This window comes from Hesperophylax consimilis, chromosome 6 (assembly GCF_061612785.1).
Source record: "Hesperophylax consimilis isolate HC1 chromosome 6, BYU_Hcon_1.0, whole genome shotgun sequence".
Lineage (NCBI taxonomy): Eukaryota > Metazoa > Arthropoda > Insecta > Trichoptera > Limnephilidae > Hesperophylax > Hesperophylax consimilis.
Genome location: NC_142841.1, coordinates 31094128 through 31114321, shown reverse-complemented (window position 1 = coordinate 31114321; position 20194 = coordinate 31094128). Strand labels below are relative to the sequence as shown.

At 34.1% G+C, this 20194-nt stretch overlaps 1 protein-coding gene across 2 annotated transcripts in view; it reads right to left on the bottom strand.

The window, feature by feature from the left end:
• Nucleotides 1-20194, bottom strand: part of pHCl-1 (pH-sensitive chloride channel 1) — a 319881-nt gene that overhangs the window by 126154 nt on the left and 173533 nt on the right. The window lies entirely within an intron of this gene.

Below are 20194 nucleotides of genomic sequence, written 5' to 3'. Positions count from 1 at the left end.
TTTTACATTAACCCACAAAGGAGGCAATGACGAAAATAATTTCTCTCACTGTCTATGTCATCTTTTGGGATGCTGTGTGTATGGTCTTTTTTAAAGAAAGGAAGGAGAGGAAGTTCTGGAAAGGTAAAATGTATGAGGGTTGTTGAGGAATCTAGGGATCAGTGTACATGAGTGACGTACAAATGAATATATCCTTCGAACTACGTTGCAATGCGATGGGTAAAAAGACCAGTTGGAGTGGTCAAACGGTCTCAACAAACCAGCCACTCCCAAACTAGCACGGCTCGCAGCTGGTGGGCAGGCAAATCCTGAATACACCTATCCCGATGAACCCGGGCGGTGGCCACTACTGCTAAATCACCAAACGTGGCGAACCACTTGAGGTGACCAACGGCAGAGGTGTTGGTTATCCAATAAATGGTTCCCGGGCAGCGGTACCCAAACCTGCCTCCAAAATTGAAAATTGGCATGGTACAGGATTTTCCAATAAGAGGTGTTATTTTAAATAGCCAGCTATTTCGGTAGATGTTACTTTTGAAGCTGTCATTTTTTGATATTTGACAAGTAGAAACTTTATTTTTTTATATTAAATCCACACAGGAGGCCCTGAAGAAAATAATTTCCCTCAGGGCCTATGTCATCTTTGGGGATGCTGTGTTGAGGGTCTTTTTGTGGAGAGGAAGGAGTGAACATGGGTCTTGAAGAGTCCCAAGTTGTAGGAGGGAGGAAACACAGAGGCCGGCAGTTCGTTCCACAGCCGAGCTGTTGAACCTAAGAACGAATCGTAGAAGCGACCCGTTCTCATGTGACAAATGTCAACCGTGTACAAATGTTGGGCGCGCGTTTGGCGTGTATCCCGACTACGCAACGGTGCCGAAGGGATCAATGACGATAGTTCCTCAGAGCATCTTCCGTTGTAATACCGATAGAACAAGGACAGCATACCTACCTGACGCCTGTGCTCTAAATATTGCAGTCCGTTTATTAAGATTGGGGAATCTATCAAACGAACCGCCCGTTTCTGCACAGAGTCTAGGGTTTTTTTCAGGTATTTTGGGGCTCCGGACCAGAGATGGCTGCCAAATTCGACAGTAGGGCGCACTTGCGATTTGTACAGGGTCAGCAGTTGTGTACTATTAAAGTATCTGTGGGCCCTGTACAGTACGCCAAACTTCTGAGAGGACAACTTTACTCTGGCTTCGATGGAGCCCCCGTACCTGAGCTGGTCACTTATAGTTACACCAAGCATAGGAAATACTCTCGAGATAACCGTCCATTCTCTGCTTCAAAGCCCTCCGAGCCGTTGGAGTTTGTGTGCTCTTTGGGGGGCCCAACTAACTAAGAAACTACGCCATTAATACAAATGGAACGATACACGCTTCAACAACGCATTCAAATTATTAAAATTCACTTGAGTGTATCAAATGCAAATCATCTTGAGTGATGAGGCCCATTTCCACCTCGGTGGCTTCGTCAACAAGCAAAATTGTCGCATCTGGGCGCGGAAAACCCAAGAGTTATTGTTGAAAAACCTCTTTATTCTCGACGTGTGACTGTTTGGTGCGGTTTATGGTCCAGCGGAGTCATTAGACCTTACTTTTTTGAAAATGAGGCTGGAGCAACAGTTACGGTGAATGGATTGCGCTATCGAGAGATGATTGATGATTTTTATGGCCGGAATTGGATGGTATTGATCTGGACAACGTGCACTCTCAACAAGACGGCGCTACCTGCCACTCAAGCAACGAAACCATTGATCTTTTACGATTGAATTTCAAAATAACACCTCTTATTGGAAAACCCTGTATATAATTACAGATTAATTTCACTATTTATTATCGTTTAACATATTTTTCATTAAAAACTGTAACAAATAGTTAATTAACTTTAAAAATAACATTGTACTAACCTTCTCTTCATAATTTAAATATTTCATTTTAGCCGCCCAAACAGAAGCGTAGTGTTAGTGAAAATTAAACTAATTAGAGTAAAAGTAAAATTAAAATTTGTTGGCAGTATTCTGGCCACGTAACTCTAAAGCCCTAGAGAGCGCAAAGTCCTAGAAGACCGAAAGCTCACGAGTCCTACACCCTGATCGATAGAAAAAGACACTGAATAGACAATCCGTAGAATCTATAGATGTGATACAAAACAGTAGTTGCATCCGAAACTGCTTACGAAGTACAGTTTCAGATAAACATGAAAATGGATTGTAAATATTTTAATAAGAGACGAAATGATTCAGTATTTGCTTGGTGAAAATGCTGCAGGAAGTAGGTGTGTAGGAATGAACAAGGTAAAGAAGGAAGATAAACGCGATGACTGATCACTGTATCTCTGCGAAGGACCACAAAACACAATCACAATATAGTGAGTTCCATTGCGATACCTCGATGTAAATATCAGCACAACAAAACAAATAAACAGCAATACTTAAAACGATATTATGCACTTCCAAGATAATCACATTCGTTTTCATTACTTATCAATGAGATTACACATTAAACATTACAACAAACCACTTGGGGTGACCTACGCATAATAAAAAAGCTCTTCTTTAACTATAAACGTAACGTAACACCAAGCCATGTAACCAAATTTAAAATTATTTCACTGCGTAAAGTTTGTTGATGCGTTTAAGTATTTTAATTTCTTTGATATTTCAACACCAGCCAATTGACCATTGAGCTGTTGACATTATGCAACACCAGACAATTGACGATTGGGCTGTTGTCATTATGCATCACCAGCCAATTGAAGATTGGGCTGTTGTCATTATACAACACCAGCCAATTGACTATTGGGCTGTTGTCATTATGCAATACCAGACAGTTGACGAATGGGATGTTGTCATTATGCAACACCAGCCAATTATCGATTGGTCTGTTGTCATTATGCAACACCAGCCTATTGAAGATTGGGCTGTTGTTGTGATGCAACGCCAGCCCATTGACGATTGAGCAGTTGTAATTATGCAACACCAGAAAATCGAAAATTGAGCTGTTGTCATTATGCAACACCAGCCTATTGACGATTGGGCAGTTGTCATTATGCAACACCAGACAATTAACGATTGGGCTGTTGTCATAATGCAACACCAGCTTATTGACGATTGGGCTGTTGTCATAATGCAACACCAGCCTATTGACGATTGGGTTTTTGTCTCTATGCAACACCAGCCTATTGACGATTGGGCTGTTGTCGTTATGCAACACCAGCCTATTGACGATTGGGCTGTTGACATTATGCAACACCAGTCTATTGACGATTGGACAGTTGTCATTATGCAACACCAGACAATTAACGATTGGGCTGCTGTCGTTATGTAACACCAGCCCATTGACGATTGGGCTGTTGTCATTATGCAATTTACTCCAAAACAACAAAAGCCTAACCTACTTTTTTCTTCCACCTATTAATATTTTTAATGATTTTTAGTAATGATGCTCAATCATACCATTTTAAGTTATATTTGCACTTAATATTGTATTTATTTCTTAGATGAAATATCAAAAAAATTGTAATAGTCAATAGGCTTTTGAACTAAACATCTTATCTGTTAAGAAATAATGAGAGGTGAGTTTACTTCGGTAACGCCCACTGCACATTTCTAGAGGTGTATCTCGTCGGTGGAAAAAGAAAACTTTTTCATCATCATCTCGCCTCCTAACGAAATTGGAAACGTATATTATTATTGTATTGGTGTAAGGTAATATTTCTGAGTGGTTTCAAAGAAAACAAACAAAATTGATGTCAAATTGAATATAAATTTGATGATTGCTACCGGCGCGCGGCGTATTGTTGAAGTAAATTAAAAAATAATTTCGCTTTTCTCTTGAGTGTTTCGTTACCATAATCTTCAAGAAAATGTGGCAGTTTAAATTAAATTAAATTATTTTTAATTGAATTATTTTTTTTTTAAGAGAGGCAACAATCCCATTTTATGAATAACCTGAGAATCTTTGAAAATCTCCTAGTACCATTACACAAGGAGAAAATGTAGGTTTTAGCCAACTGGGTAGGATCCAGACGCGATGCCAACTCAGCCGCTTACCAGATATATAACTGAGAGTTTAGTTTAATTACGAAATAGTAAACAACATAACTGTTTTTGTTAAAGCATACAGATGTGTGAAAAAAGATTTTTTCAAAAAAAACATTATTGCAGCATACGCACGGATAAAACTTACCGATATAAAATATTGCTAATTTATTAAAAATCTATTCGTATTCCTGTTAAAAATGGGATTGCAGGCCTTTAACGAATGTATTGACAGGTTTCCTTATAAACTGTCGATAAAGAACGAATATGTTAATAGAATGTCGGAACACGTGTTCATAATAATTCTAATATTGTAACATTTCGTTATGATATTTATTAGGAAAAGGACATAATGACAACAGCCTATGTGGAGTTCATTAGATCATGAGGTCTTTTGCCATAACTTAGAATTTTTGTTATCAAAGCTGGAACGGTATCAATTGATCGTGAATTATTTAAGTCTCCATATTTTGACCTTGCTCGCAAATATCGCTTACTGCCCATTGATGACGTATTTCGTCAATATTTTATTGACATACGGCTTTATCAATCGTCCCTGGCAGACTTACCGGTCATGATCCCCTCTCTAATAGAATTACATCCAATATGTATCACAAAAAAAAAATAATGAAATTACATATTGAGAGATGTCGCGGATGTAAAACGGTTTAGGTAAGTAAATACAACTCTAAAGAGAATATTAAGGTAAATTGTATCTTCTAAATTAAACATATTTGTTAGATAAACTGCCAATAATAAAAAAAATTAACAAGATAAGAAATTGCGAATTTTTTCAAAAGCTTAAGGGTGCAACTCTGGTAAAAGTAAAGAAAAATAAAATTCAGGCACAGGTTCCAGGCATGAGTATTCAACTTAATTATTCTAAAATGAACAAAGTACCACCGACTTAACTAAATAATGTTTTTTGTGATACGGAAAAAGATTCTCAGCAATCGAAATGTCCGGAACTATAGGATTTGATTGGGGAATGTTGTGAGACTGAAATAGGCGAGGGAGTGAAGGAAAAGATGATGGGAAAGGTTTGGGAAGTAAGTAATTATTGAGTTCTGGCTACTAAACAAAGCTAGATCGACGAACGAATTCTAATACTTTTCTCGTACGGGGGAGATACGGTATATTTATAGTTAACATACATATTTAAAAATATGTTATACCAACGCTGACTTGTGAAAAAATATACTAATAAGGCGCTAATGCTTACTAATATCTCGTCAAAATATCACGCGAGTGTCAGTGCGTGGAGACCGGATTCGGAAGTTTCCGGTAGTTCGTCATTAGAGCGTTGGAAGTCAAAATGAAATAATTAGAGATAAAGAGGGGAACAATTTTATTTAACCTCGTGTCTCATCTGAATTACGGACAAATCAATTACAATTTTGAAAATGGAGATTAAAATGATTTTTCGCTAAAAATGTTTTGTTATAAGAAGGTACTTTTTTGTTACAAGCACTTCCAATTTTGAAAATTAAACTTAAAAATCGAAAGACATAATTTGAAATTACAAACAACAATAACAACAGTACAATCGAAATTAGTATTTTAAAATTATAAAATTTGTATGTTTGTAAGTTCTGGAATATTTTCCTCTGTACAAAAAATAATTTTATTTTACCGTTGTTCATAAAAAAAAGGTTTTGTAGAAGCCTTAACATGAAAACATTATTGTGCAAAAGATTCGTACGGCGGTTACTATTGTAACCCTTCCATCCGAAAATAAATTCATTGGATCCCTCCACTCAACAGATAAAATCTCTCAAATCTCCTGAAGCTTATCGACCCTAACAAAGGACGGAACCCTTAGTCAATCTGTTTTTATCTTCATTTTACAGAAATAATAACATTTAGCTAAAATAATGTATTACGATACAAGGACGACAGAACTACATAACTATGTACTCATATACAGATCAAAATGTTCAAATAATATTTTGAACAAATCCTCTTATTACAGATTTATTTCAATTTCAAAAGTTTCTTTCTAATTTTTTTTTTACTTGTAGTATCATGTAGAATCATCCCCCCCCCGAAGTTTGCGCACTTTACCCCCGGACACCCTGTATGTCAATATATTTAATGCATTCCATAATTTAAAACACATTTTTCCAAATCATTGAGGATGATTTATAGCTTCAACGTGAACCAATTCAAATGAAGGAATCAACATAACTTTGCTGAATTAACCTTAAATATTTTATAATTCTATTTTTCATGGTACAATCCACTTTTTACGTAATCACAAGATTTTATGTGCTAAGATTAAATGAACTCATATTTTATTTCACCAACAAACTTAACTTAATTGTTATTACAGAACCTTCTTATTGGGACATTTTACTTGTATTTGTATGAATATTGATCAAAATACAAATTAGACAGCGAAAGACGCCAGCATAAAATACCAAATAAATTCAATTTGCCGCCACTGATATGAATGTCAAAGTCAATATGCTACACTGACACCTCTAGCTGCTTGAAATGTTGATATTGCCACAATTTCACTGGAGTTAGACTATTAATATTGTAGGGTATTTGGATTAGGTAGGTTTGCAATTACTTTTGTCGATTATACTAGGAAAAAAATTAGCTCTCCGTGAAAAAAAACACCAAACTGCAATTTTATTTGCGAGTATTTGTCGCATGCTACAATTTATCGATTATTAATTGGCTAGAAGTGACAAAAAATGAGAAATAAAAGGTATCTGATTTCGGGCTATATCGTCGAATGAAATTGAAAAATCCCTACAGAGTTCGAATAACTAGGTTATGAGTTATAAGGAGAATGTCGAGAACAAAATAAATTTTTAATCAAATCAAAAAGCGCAAAGTGCTGAACGTCAGATTTGTGGAATACTTTGTCTCAGAATATAATGTAATGTAGGAATGAAATGCCAGCAAAAATGCTAGCAGACATCTGCAAACCCAGTGACGTAAAATCTCACACAATTTGACTACAACATCACGTTGATTTAAAGTTCTGTCAGGTATCAATTATGTTGTCGAATATCCAATAAAAACAGAAAACAACCAAGAAGATTATATAGTAATTATCTCGGATCATGATACCGTAATCATTATTTTACTAATGATATTGCAAGGAAGCTATAGGATTACTCATTTGTTCGTTCATATATTGACTTTTCGTTTTACAAATGTAGCGCAAACTTGATATGAAATAAAATGGCTTTATTTCCCGCTCACAAATTTATCAGCAGTCTATTTCTGTGAGGATCATTACATTTGATAGCTTTAAGAACTTGTTGTTTTCGTTAGAAACTTCGGAATAAAATAGTGTCTTGTTTACTCGGATTTAGTAATCCAAAGAATATGTGTTATATGACAATACTTTAAAAATGTTTTTTTCTTTCTTTATTCATTGTCATTCAAATCATTATATAAATTTTGTATCCCAATAAATATTACTTTTATCTTGAATGTGAACATTTTTGTTTATTATTATTATAATGAAGACATTAATGAGATGGCAGAAGCACGATTTAAATTCTGCGTTTCCTAGTAAAAATAACATTCGTTTACAAAACAGATTTATTTACCCGTGATTAAAAAAAAAAAAACATGTGAATTTTTTATACACTCTTTCAACATTTTTTTAAAAATTATGGTTTATTTTTCAACTTAATGATGTGATTTTTATTGTTCAAGTCTATTACGCCTCTTGGAAACTATTCAGCTATTATAGGCATACTTCCGTGTCTCCATTATAGCCCAGGAATGCTGTTTTTACACTGTCCAAGTAAATTATGTTTTGGTTGATTATAGAGTAGCCTTTTTGATAGTAAGCAATCTTCCATTAATGCTACATGTCCTACCTAGGGGTGAGGACGTGTCATAGTTATGTAGATTTTGTTATTGTAATCTTCTCAATGAGACAAAAACAACTCTTGTCAAAAACTTAATCTTAAGTTGGAGAAGTGGGAAAAGTGGGAGACATTATTGTTTTTCAAACCAACGATAATGGATACAACATCCCTTGGAAAATGATGACAAATGGTATAATCGTGATTTTCGATCATTTCATTTCGTGATTCATGTATCTGATCTGTGACATATTACTAATGTATACAATTACTAATGATAACATGAATAATGATAATTTATTAAGAATATCTTCAAATTAGTCGTAATCCAGTTAAAAACGGGATTACAGACCCGTATGAACTATTAGATTTCCGAATAAAGTTTTCGTAAAATACGAATGCATTATCATGATGTCGGAACACGTGTGGATAAAAACCAAAAATTTTCCGCATTTTGTCATTATCAAGAAAAATGCAGGTGCACGAACATATATATAACGATATATGACGGATTTACTTAAATTTCATCAGGAAACGGCCTGCAATCCCGTTTTTAATCGGATTACCAATAATTTGAAGAAATATTTTGCCAATATTCACAATATTTAGCCAATACTTTTCAACTATGAAAAACTAAATACTAAGAATCATAGATGACTCACCCACATCAACAAAAATGACTCAAAACCTTAACTGAAAATAGTACGTGCGATAATAATTTATTAGTTTGGTAACTCGATGGGTCCACCCCTTAGTTTATACGAGCTAAAACTTGTTTGCAGGTACCGGCTAATCTCTCAACGGGCGACGGATAACGTGAAAGTTACGTAATACGCGTCCACATACAGCGTGTCAAGAAATATATGACAAACATTGAGGTCGCCGAGATAATTAAATGGTTTTATATGGCAATCCCAAAAATAACTGAAAGGAAAATTAAAGTTACTTTTAAATAGCATCATTGTTCAAGTGAATATTTTTTAAATCAACATCAAATGACATTCTTAAACTAGTGGTAATTTCTAAAAGGAGATGATTCCACATCAAATTCCATAGAAAATTTGATATCCAAACTTGTATCTTAATTCTTTGCGAGATAATTGGATGGAAAAATTTATAGAGCTATATATCAAAGAAATATTTTATTAGATGTTACCAAATGGAATTTAAAAAATAAACTTAGTAGAAAAACGCGTACTTTAAGCATAAATAAATAATAAAAATCAGTTTATGCCGTTTTTCCCCATCCTGTCAATCTGTAAAAAACGGTAGTCAAACGCAAAGAATAAAAATCGTTCTAAATACGGTGTTGCCATAGTAATGAAAAAAAAATTCATAAATTAAATTTCTAGATTATTTCAGACAGACTGTACACGTTACAGTTACCTTAATGGTAAAAGCGGTGCAGGCTAGTTAGCTTGGGGGAATTAAACCTCTGGCCAATTCATCCCCCGCGGATTAGCGTTGGACCGGGATACACGGTTTTGTGAAATATGTATGTAGACAGAAATCCGAGTAAAACGGTTGAAAATATGTGGCCGTGTTGTGGGAAAAGTTGCAGTAAAGCATTTCGCAAATAACTGCTACATGTCAAAATACGCGATATCGAGATAAATGGGAAGTCCTGTTATATCAGTATTAAATGCTATAACGGCAAATGCATTTATATAAATAACGAATATTGTACAAGGTGGGACAAAAGTAATGTCATTGTGCTTTGACATTTATGTTGTGATGCAGTGATACGGTGACCGGATAAATCATCAAAATGATAATTCATCACATCTTTAAAAAGTTATACAAAGTCATGGAAAGTGATGAAACAAAAAATTTATTAACTGGGTAAAGTAGGACAGGTTAGGTTAGGTTAGGCTTAATTTTTTTTTTCATGATTTCTAATGACTTTATATCACTTTTTAAAGGTGTGTTGAGTTGTCGATGTGTTGATTTATCATGGAACCGGTTTCAAATAAGGAATTATACAATTTTCCCAAAGAACATGTCAAGCTCAATGACAATTCTTTTTTCAAACTTTCTTAAGGCAAGTACAATAACATTCAATAATCATCTTATAAACTGAATCGGAATAGGAGCATGCTACTTTCATTATAACGGGTACGTATTGTGTAAGCTCGCAATTACCAAGGTGAATCCTGAAAGTCAGGTAAAGGGGTGGTGCATGTAACCACCCCTACAGAACCACCCCAGCCACCGCACCCTGCCCTGGGGGCGTGACCCCGGTTAACCTCGGTGTAAATATTATGGACCAGACAGTGGCAGAAGGTTCATATTATATATCATATTACTGAGGGCGAACCAAACCCCCTTTGCGAAAAGTTAAGATTCAATTCTAGAAAAATTTCCAAGAGTCACATTATTGAAAAAGGGTCACTTCTCTGATTTACAACATACATAACATGCTTATGTATGCTTAAATATGATTAAACTAACTTTGTTACAATTCATATAATATCGGATTTCATAATAACGCGGAAACATCTTCATACTTCAATATTGATTCATTGAGTATATAAGGCATCACATAGATGCATCGTTCCTGGCAAAATTAGTTACGAATAATATTCAATGCTCGGAGTTGCTGAATAAGATTCAATCAAAGTGAATCAATGAAAGACAAACTGAAAAGAAAATTCTTGCTTGAACGGACCATGTAATAATTTAAGACTAGTAGGAAATCGACAATTGGTTGTATTTTTGCTTAAAGATAAATAAAAATGATGAAATTTAGCTGTTAATTTTCTAAAGACTAATAAATAAATATTAAAAAATATATTTTATAAATTTGAGCGAAAGTAAGGAAATATTGTTTACTTCGGGTACACACACAACTCCAACAACACAATTCCATCGGTTTTATTCATTCAGTGGTTTGGACATGTAGATTATTACTAAATTTAAATCCTTGTTAAAAAAATAATCTCATTTTTCTGACATTAGATGTGTGGCGTGGATTGCTTTCAGAACCAAGAAGTTCAATTATAATCTAATTAATAATTTAGTGCTAATTGACATAAGGAAAAACTAGACGATAAAACAAAATTGGTACAATTCTACAATTGTTTTATTTCTGAATTAAAATTTTTCCAGCAACTGAAACGATCATTTTATTGAAACACTTAAAGCGATTTGAACTGATGCTGATACAAAGTACAGCCATTGACATAGTTAAGACAACCGCCACTTTGTTACTTCTTTTCAGTTCAGAAATCTTCCATTTACAAAGTCTAGCGCCGGTTAAGTTTTACGCTTCAGTTTCAGAGTTCAGGACACCCTTAAAGATCAAACGAGCAATTAACTGATGAATTGAACAAACTCAGCAGTTACTGGATGTTATTTAATTACATATTGCAATCAATTTGCTATCTTTTCAAGACTCAAGCAAGTTTTTCTGATTTTAAATTGATCGATTACATTATGCATTATGCTATTTACGAAATAAATTCCTCCCTTCGGCTTTAAAAATAGATCTGTTGACACAATTATATGCTTCTCCCTCTAACGTATATTCCTGCATTCCCCCCACCCAAACTGTTAGCCAATTACCTGTTCCTGTCTGACAGTGCGGATTATCTACATCGTAACTTTTGCAACAATTCATTTTAAATCGTCATCGTCATCTGTAATCCTGAGCAGTGTACATATTAAGTGACCCTCGGTGCTTTATAAAATTGAATCTATTGCAAAATGATTATTCATTGAAACACCCGCTGTGTTCCCAGGGCCAGAATATCAGTTCGCAAGTCATTCAGAAGATCAGAGGTAAGTCGGTCTCCTTTCCCAATCCTAACTAACTTTTAACCAGATATCCTAAGTAGTTGTGTCAATTATTATTTTTTTTTTTTTTTGATAAATAAATTTTTTCAATGTGGATGAGTGTTTCAGGCGAACAATTATTGCTTATAAAAATAGTTGTGTCAATTTGAAAGGTTTAAACTATTTATTACAGTCCACCACATATTGATATATAATATTTCAACCACAAGAACTTTCATGAACAGTTTTATTATAAAAGAGGTGATTTTGTAATGGTGTTACTCAAAGCAATAACGGCAGAGTACTCACGTCCCACATACGTCCAATTAAGCTATTACTTACTAATATAGTGTGTCAAATGTACAGTTTGATGAGTTCGAAGATTCCTGCCTATCTGTTTGACAGACTGAAGTATTTCCGTGACTCTCATGCACACAGTGTACGCCATTTACGCCATTTACGCCATTTTACCAGATATAAAACTGCTGTATTTGAGGGCAGTTACAGCTAATCTTCATCAAAATATTGGAATGAAATACCACTGTTTATTCCAATATCGACATCGTTGCATTGCGTCAAAAAGCTCTGCAGTGAATGATTGCTAACTACACAGTCAACCGTAAAACAACATTTCACATACATTAAATAAAAGTAAAGGTAAGGGACAAAAAGGTTCTATAATTTAAATATTCACCTTCATCACAGAGAAGAGACGGGTTAATGTTAGATGTTAATTAATTTCGTCTTTCTTTGACTTATTTTTCATGCAACATTCATTATACATTTTTAAGCGTACACAATATTCATATGTTTTCACCTCACCGGATGGGAATTTTTTTGTCCTAGCCCTGCTTAAAAAACAGCCCAGGGAACTCAATTACGGAAAGGTCCCGTTATTTATGCGCGGTTTCGCAGCATCCGTCGGTTTCCGAACTAACATGTGGTTAAAATAAATAGAGGATTAAAGAACTGTAAAAATGGATCCAGTTGAATCTTGAGATTTTATTTTTATGTGAGCTTTATTATCTAACCTAATTCTTCTTTAGTCGTTGACACAATCGAGGATCGGGACTTCCACACCTATTATTTATCTGGTAAACAAGGTTCTCCCATTCCTCGCAGACTTGCGCTACACTACAAATAAAAGCAGCGGACACCAACGTTTCGGAGGCCTGTGATATTTGATCTCTTAAACTTATCAGTGATATCTTCGATCTAACCTAATATCTAATATAACCTAATATCTAATGTAATCCTAACATATTACTTGATTTATAACCTAATATTTAACCAACATAATATCTAATCTAATCCTAGTACCCAATATCTAACCTAACGTTTTACGTAATATCTAAACTAAGGGGTAAGGCTCTCAACTAGCAATCCGAAGGTCACGGGTTCCTCCATTCTTTGCAGACCTAACGTTCTAATGTTCCGGAGGCCTTTGATATTTGATCACTCAAACGCATCGGTGATCTCAAATCGATAATCAAATAAAAAAATCGTTACTTCTTATATTTAACCTCATATTTAATCTTATATCTAAAGTAATATATCGATTCTTTTCTTTTCTTTTCTCAAAAGAAAGACAAAGATTCCCAGGTAACTTGAATATATTTTAAAATTTCGTACAGTTAGCAGAGAAATTGAAATCATGACGTATGGATGGGAAACAGACTTATTTATCAGATCAGCCACTAACTGGTAGTTTCATCCTAATATCTCACCTAATCAAAAGGATTATCATTTTGTCCATTAAAACTAATTAAGTTTTGATATATCCGTCTGATTAAAAACACGTTATCTCTTGGCCTAGAACCAATGAGCTTACTGCTATATTCAGATTTTAACTCTTGCTGCAGCTGATTTTTCATCTCAGATTTCTCACTTTCAATGTAACACATCGTCTAAAGCTAAAGTATATCCAAATTGCAAATAAATCTATTTCGGATGGTTTTGCCTTAGGCCTGACAGGCTTGACATTCGGCCATGAATTAATCCGATAACAGCTCGGCGCTCAGCGCGCAGACACAAGTAGGGTCGGTTGATAACTCGCACATTGGTTATTTCGGCAAATATGCTTCCGTTCAACTAGGCAGTTGGGGTAGGACCATTCTCGTACTGTAGAGTGAAATATGTCTAAGTATGCCTTTATTCTGTTATATTTTATATTCCACTATAAAAGTATATAGGTACTCAGATAATCACGTCTTAACTAGCAAAGATATTAACCGCCAGAAGGGTATAAAACGATTTGAAAGAAAATGTTTGTCTTCACATTTAAAAAAATACAAAATTAGTTATAATTTTAATTACGATAACTAACTAATTTATAATAAAATGTGTATATGGATAGTATAAGGACAAAACATCGTATAAAGTAATAAAAAATGAATAAAAAACAACACCAGAGACTCTTCAATTTGGGAGGTGGGTGTGAGTACCGCCGCTCTGGGATCCATTTATTTGATAATAGATTGCGGCGATTGCTCGGTCTACTGTTTAGCGAACCGTATTTGGAGAGACATGCTGAGGGAGATCTTTTTACCACTCCAGCAGGACTCTCTCGACCCATCGCATAGTACCACAGTGGGAGGGATGAATTCATACGTGTTTCCTTCCCAGAACTTCATCTACTTCCTTTTCTTAAAAAAACCCGCACAGTGAAATAGCATCCCCAAAGATGAGGGAAATTATTTTCCTCAGCGCTTCCTGTGTAGGGCTCATGTAAAAAAAGGCCCAGACAGACCAAATAACTTGAATTTATGTTTGGGGCGAAGCACTACGAAGTAATGCAAAATCATTTGTTTTTAGTTTTATTTTTTAATCGCTTGGAAATATTGTATGCTTTATTTAAAGACTACTGAGTGGAACAGCCTTTCAACAAATCTAGTATTTTTTGAGTAGCACCTGTAAAAATTGTGTTAAAGTTCAAAATCACTACTTACGCACCTCGGTTACGGTTAAATCGAATATGTTGCCAATTAATTTTTTTGGATAATGATAGACATTTAAATATTTGTGCCTGAACTTTGAAAAACAAAATAAAACAGTTATTATTTTTTTTTGTAAACTAATGTTTAAGACAAGATTTTATTATACATAGCACAAAGGATAACAATTATTTTACAAGCAATAATTATTCGCCTGAAACACTCATCCACATTGAAAAATCTCCCGATAAAAGATGTCCCGTTGGCGTCATGTATCTTTTATCAGGAGATTTTTCAATGTGGATGAGTGTTTCAGGTGAATAATTATTGCTTGTAAAATAAAATAAAACAGACTTTTTGGCGATGTTTTTTCTTGCATAAATCAAAAGAAGTTGGTATTGAGCTGGAATTTAAACCTTATCGCCATCTACATAAGGTGTGTTATTGTTAATGGCCAGATTCCAAATATAACATGACGTGGTGCATCGCCTTAAAACAGAAATTCGATATTTTAAAATTTTAAAGAGAAGTTAGGAAAAATTGAGCTCACTTCGGGCACACGGAAATGTCCACAATGCACTTCTATATGGTTATGTCTTCAGTGAATAATAAGGCATCACCTATAATTTATGGATTGAAATTATTCTCAATCTAACCCTGCTTCTTGTGTTTTAGATTATTTTGTGTCATTTCACAATTTATTCATTTAAAATAATATATACTCGTCGTATACTTGTGGCACGTTCTAGATAAGAAGATAATCTCATTATCGTACTGGTGTAAGACCACCATTCGGAATTGAAACGTTGCTTGAAATTTCTTTGACGTTCCTCTTTGTCCTTCTTCTTTCCCCTCCCTACTACCTTCAACTTCACAAAATACCACAATTATGGATGCTATAGTCTTACTAGTTCTACATATACTATTGAGTTTTATTGCTTGTTTCTGAGAATTTAAAACATACAACAGTTTTCATGTTATTTTACAATTTCCCTTTTTAGTTTTTCGGAGAATGCATAATAATTTTATGACGGAGCTTACAAGGAGTTGTAACTACGGAACCTTATCGCCTCAAGCTTTGAAAAGCTTTTCTGAATAATAAGGCTACGAGGCGTAAGCCGATTCTAGAGCTTCTACGGCGTAGCGAACAGACCCTTTAGAAATTAATTATTCCATACATAAATTTAGATGCTTGAAATCAAGTCTCAAGTTATATTTTTATGGTTCTAAAATATTAAAGCTTTTTAAAATTCAAAATGAACGAAGTTTTGATAATACAAACCTTTTTTGACCATCGTTCAATTCGTTCAAAAGATCTACGTCATAGGTTCCCAACTAATGGGTCTCGACTCTAAGTGGGGTCGCGACGGGTTTTCTGTCTGGTCGCCGCCCGAAACAGTAAAACAGTATTTTGTCGGGATAGAAATAATTTTTATTCCTATTAAGTTATTAAGATTCCTTAGCTAATAACATATTTGTTTAAAAAATGCTGTCTCAATTCTTGTGTAGGTATAAGCAATATCTAAATGTTACCATGCTACCATGCTAGTTATTTGAATTTTATTATCATTCAAATAAACGAATCTCTGTTATGTAGAGCGGTTTTTCAATGCTTATTAATTTAAAATCTACGAGAATAGATTTACACTAGAAATATAATGTTACATTTTAATGGCTAAAAAAATATATATTTTTATCAAAAATGACATTAGGTTGGCATTAGCGACAACTCGTGACTTGTAACCCTGGCTCGAGAATAGCACAATGATTTTAATAGTACACCATGCATGTGCTCCATAAGCACTTTTCTTGCGCTACTTTTTTTAACGCTTTTGACAGTTTTGCTGTTCTTATAATAGAGTTATGCAAGTGATCTAACAACCATCCGAATAGCAATTTACTAACATATTTTTAACAAATAATAATGTGTTAGAAGAAGAATAGTACGACAGTGTGTTCGGTAGCACAATCAGTGGAGAGTCCAACCGGTAAGCGGGAAGAAATATTTATTTGTGTTCCACAACTTTCTAAACACTACTGGCACTTATAAGAACAAATTTTGAAGATTCCAGTGATATTGGTCGACTACTTTTCGAGATTTGCGATTGCAAACATACTCAGGCTGAATTTGTAACTATTTTTATAAACGGAAAGTCAAACATTAAAGTCAACATTATTGAATTAAAGGGAAAAAAAGAGTGCAAATTTAAAAGGGCATTCAATGAAGACTGATTGATGAATGATTTTAAAACAAATTAGACAGACTTCCCACAGTTAATTGAAAAAAAATCATAAATACATTAGGAATATATAGAAAAGTATACTGGATGATAAAGCTTCTCAGAAAATATCCTCGAAGAGCTGAATGTTTTTTTGATTGTTTATTGGAAATTTTGTATCGTAAGGAGTTAACCTTTCCCTTACCGTGCTAAAAACATCCACGCGTTCCGGTGCTGTGTAGTCAATACACATCTCAAAATAAGCGATTTAATATGGATTAAATATTCATAGCTAATCGATTATGTTTATTATATTTTATATCAAAAGTGATAATAATTGTAATTTAATTGTTGAAAACATGAAAAAACCATCGACAGATGCTAAAGAAACGTGCGAGGGGTTCACATCTAACGACGGTTCGCGGCCGACTGGCTAGAGTGGCTAGCGGCTGGCGGCTGGCACAAACACAGCTGTGCGGTCGTAGGTATCGATGGTCTAAATCAAAATACAACTGCAGACGTGTGGATGTCTCATGTTCCCGCATAGCGAATTAAAGCGGGATATCAATAGCGTGTCATTTCCTCACACACTATTCACGTATTAGTATCACACGGTTGATTGTATTGGTGTGTTCCCGATTTTTAACAAAAATCTCTGATTTTTAATTGAATTTGAAAACTATGTAAAATATTATTTTTTAATTCAGTGCATAAATGTATTATGGAGGAATATCTAAAATCTGAACCCAGAATTTATTATAGGTATTTATAGAGTTATTGAAGTTATTAGAAGCAATGTGTAGTAAATACACACCACAGATAAGGAAAGGTTCTTATTGATTTTGTGATCGTGTTTTGTGGTATGACCGAATTAAAGGCTGGTTTAGTGTTGATGTGTAAGGGGTGTTGAATTATTTGTTGAATGTCGGTTGTAATATTATGTTTTGGCAGAATTATAAAATGAAGTTTTTTCTGTCTGTTAGTATATATATTTGATATGTATATCCCATGGTAGATGATTCATATTCCTTACGGCTCAAATTTGGATACTTGTATTTTGGATATTTACTTCTTGGTAATGATGCCCTAGATAACAACTACATAAAATGGATCACAGCATAATATGTGATTTAATATTTGATAATCTTAATTTTTTATCATATTTGAAATACATAAATAGTTGAAGGTGTTTTAGTAAATAAAATATGTGAATACCGCACAATAGTCCAAACCTACCGCTTGGAGACACATTCATAATTGGAGTATGTTGAGTAAGTACCTGGCTATTCGGGTCTGGTAACAAATACGTCTAAAGTCAATTCAAGCTACGTTTTGATTAATACTTCTTTGACCAGGGCGATAATGGGAATACCTTCAATTTTGGGTCGTGCCGCAAATAAACTTTAATATTAAATTAACAAAAGACAGGAAATTGGTCACATAAGCAGTAACAATAATTCTACGTTCTTCAGGTCTGTATCGCTCCATTGCTTGTTGTCGACTAATTTTCTATCAAAGTACAATGACATTTGACGACATTTGCAAAAATTATGGCACATTCACACTATGACACCTTGTATATAAGTCAAATTATTTGGGGTACCTTTTCAAATCAAACACTCTTTCAAAACATTATGTATACATGACAAATATTCTTTATATTTTCAGACGTATTTTAATATTTCGAAAATATTTAAAATCTTTCCATTCAACTTGAGTCAGCGGAAGTCGTGCTATAAATATGCAAATGCTAAACCTTCTGAGAGGCAAAATTGAATTTCTATTTAAATTTGACCTATTTGATGTAAACTGCCAATTATTGTACGTTAATGAATTATGCAAAATATGATAAGTCAAAACGGTTAACTGAACTAAAGGGTGATATTACCAGGCTATCACATATACCGTTCCATTTCGTTCCTGATTATATTATATACTACATATTTCAAAATTAGAGGACCGTTTTCACAAAAACATATCAATTCACATTTCTTTCCATCTAATACTATTTAAATCGATGACGTACAAATGTTTACCAATATTTTGTTTATTTGTAGCAGAAGAAAAATAGCTGTTTTTATTTTGTTTTGTTTAAAACCTTTTCCATTACAATATGGATAATTTAAATTTTGCTTGTAAATGACAAAGTATGTATAAAAGTTTGTAATTTCAATATATACTTAAAATAATAATATTGCGTGAAAATTCGTTAAGCTAAAAAATCATTCGTCGAAGAGGACAATACATAATAAATATTTAAGCAATTGTTGAAAATATTTTGTGAGCAATTGTATAAGATAAATAACTAACTGATTAAGAGAATTTGAACAATAAGATTACCGCATTAAAGTTCTCAACCTTCTGGAAGCAGTGAGACAATGGCATCCCTAATTGGGGTATGTTGTGAGACTAAAGGCAGTAGAGAGGAGAAGGAGATAAGAAGAATATGGAGAAGTTCCTGGATATTCAGATCTGGTCCCCCAAAATAGGCTAAAGCCATTTCAGGCAGCCTTTCGATTTTTAATGGTGGTCTTTCACCAGAGTGATACTGAAAGTATCTACCACGCTGGAACGGGTCGCAAATATATTACTTATCAATTTAAATGACTAAATTATGGAATAACGAAAATATTATATAAAATTTACTCGCGCACTCAGGGATCTGAGCTCTTGACCTCCGGATTCGTAGTCGAGGGTTGTGTACACAAAATTACCGAGGCCGTCGAGTATGGTAATATTATATTATATATATTTTGAAGTAGGTACCCACCGAAAGAACCAACCTATATAAAATGCTTTAAATTAACATTTCCTGATAAACAATGCTTTTACAGCATAATTTACATTTCCAGGTAAACAATGCTTTTACAATATAGTGGTTGATTTTCGGTATTCCGCTTGAACTAACGCGAGGCTTTTAAAATTTTTGATTGAAATATTTTGCATACATTAGAAATATTTGAAAAATGCGGAATGTTTTTTCAGTAACCCATTTTTGCAGTCTCGGTGTTATTTCTATCTTTGGTAAAAATCAAATATCCAATGCAAATATATTTCGGTCGAAACGCTAAACTTTTCCAATTATTATTAATTTATTTCAATGCATAGTCGACATAGAACTTTGCTATATTCCTGTATATCATTTTTGTTTGGCACTTATAGTGCCGAGTTTCTGAGCTGAAAATTATTTCAGAAATCGAGATCGATGCTAATACAGCTCATCGTGCTATTAGACAGGTATCACCATAGACATATGAATATTAGTAGACCTGCCCTAAGGGCGAGTTGTTTCGGAAAAAATCACGTGTGAGAAAGTCATCACAACGTCAATCCACTCAATTTTCCATAAATTGGGTTGTTTCATCGTCCGTCAAGAGAAAATTCAACGAA